The sequence below is a fragment of the Apteryx mantelli genome, chromosome 11 (genome assembly GCF_036417845.1).
Source record: "Apteryx mantelli isolate bAptMan1 chromosome 11, bAptMan1.hap1, whole genome shotgun sequence".
Lineage (NCBI taxonomy): Eukaryota > Metazoa > Chordata > Aves > Apterygiformes > Apterygidae > Apteryx > Apteryx mantelli.
Genome location: NC_089988.1, coordinates 16,320,203 through 16,321,944, shown reverse-complemented (window position 1 = coordinate 16,321,944; position 1,742 = coordinate 16,320,203).

Sequence of the window (1,742 nt, the reverse complement as noted above, 5' to 3'; positions counted from 1 at the left end):
GCACTGACTCACAGGGTGCTTGACCGCCCAATCAAGGGCCACTGGGATCAAAGGCCCCAACCCCCTCTGGTCAGGGGCAACCCAGAGAGCTCGTTAGCAGCAGCCACTCCTAGCTGGAGCTTTTCCCACGAGCTTTTCCCAGGAGAAGTCAAGGCCTCCTGCAGTTGTCCTTGCCTAGCTTCCCCTTTCCTGTTCACAGCGATCACCTTCTAGGTCCTCGGGGGTCCTCAGAAAGCCCACAACTTCCACAAGATCCTCAAGTTCTAGTCAGAGCCCAACCACTGCTGCGCAAACTGCTGCGTCTGTTCGCTGCCTCTGTTAGCTGCGCTCTCACCACTGTCCCCACCACTGTCCCCAAATCCATGGCCAATTCCCTGTGGGACACAAGGGCCATTTCCCACTCAGGATGTGCTGCCCAGGTCGTTCTGTTTGACTTCTTGTTAGCAGGAGAGTATGTTCTTCTCACTGTTATGGCCTATGACCGCTACGTTGCCATCTGCAGACCCCTGCACTACGGGACCCTCATGGGCAGCAGAGCTTGTGTCAAAATGGCAGCAGCTGTCTGGGCCAGTGGTTTTCTCTATTCTGCGCTGCACATTGCTAACACATTTTCAATACCACTCTGCCAAGGCAACACAGTGGACCAGTTCTTCTGTGAAATTCCCAAGCTCCTCAAGCTCTCCTGCTCAGACTCCTACCTCAGGGAAGCTGGGCTTCTTGCGTTTAGTGCCTGCTTAGTCTTTGGTTGTTTCATTTTCATCGTGCTGTCCTATGTGCAGATCTTCACTGTTGTGCTGAGGATGCTCTCTGGGCAGGGACGACACAAAGCCTTTTCCATGTGCCTCCCTCACCTGGCTGTGGTCTCCCTGTTTGTGAGCACTAACATGTTTGCCCACCTGAAGCCCCCCTCCATCTCCTCCCCAGCTCTGGATCTGGTGGTGGCTGTTCTGTATGCGGTGGTGCCTCCAACTCTGAACCCTCTCATCTACAGCATGAGGAACAAGGAGCTCCAGGATGCAGTGAAAAAACTCATTCAGTGTGTACAATGTCAGCATCAATAACTGTCCATTCTGCATCCACTCCTTAGGGTGTGTGGCATCAAGGCTGTGTGTTTTGCATTTCTTTCTTTCTTGTCTTTCTCTCTTTTCTTAAAAAAAAAAAAGGTTCTTTTATGTCTACTCAGGCATCCCTTTTTTGAATCTGACCCAGAGACCATGTTGAAGCAGGAAGCCAGGCTTCCCCCTTCATCAGCAGAGATGGGGAACCTGAGAGCCCACTAGTCTGAGCTTCTTCGGATGCCCCCAGTGCAATGCAGAGAGTTTCCTTTTGCAGGGTCTCTTTCGGCACTAACACTGAGGGAGTTCAGGGGCACAGGGTCAGGCTCCGATGAGTACAGGCGGGGTGAGACCATGGGTCCCGTGTCCATTAGAAGAGCTCAGCTCCCCTGGCCACAGTCAGGGTGTGATGTCAAACTCCTCTCCTGTGAGGGTGGCAGCCAAGTGTCACCACAGGCTGGTTCCTTCCCTTTCCAGCGCTCCAACACTACAAGTGGAGGAGGAGTGGAGGGGAGGGGAGTCAGGCAGCAGCTTGTGGGGACAGACCCTGTGCTTGATCCCCCCCACTGCCACAGCAAGCATTTCCTCACTGCAGCCTTCCCATGGGGGCTGCAGCTTTCCTGGAGACACATTCCCACGCAGCAGTAGGACTTTCTCTTTTTAGAGTTGTTCCTCCTGTTCATTTCC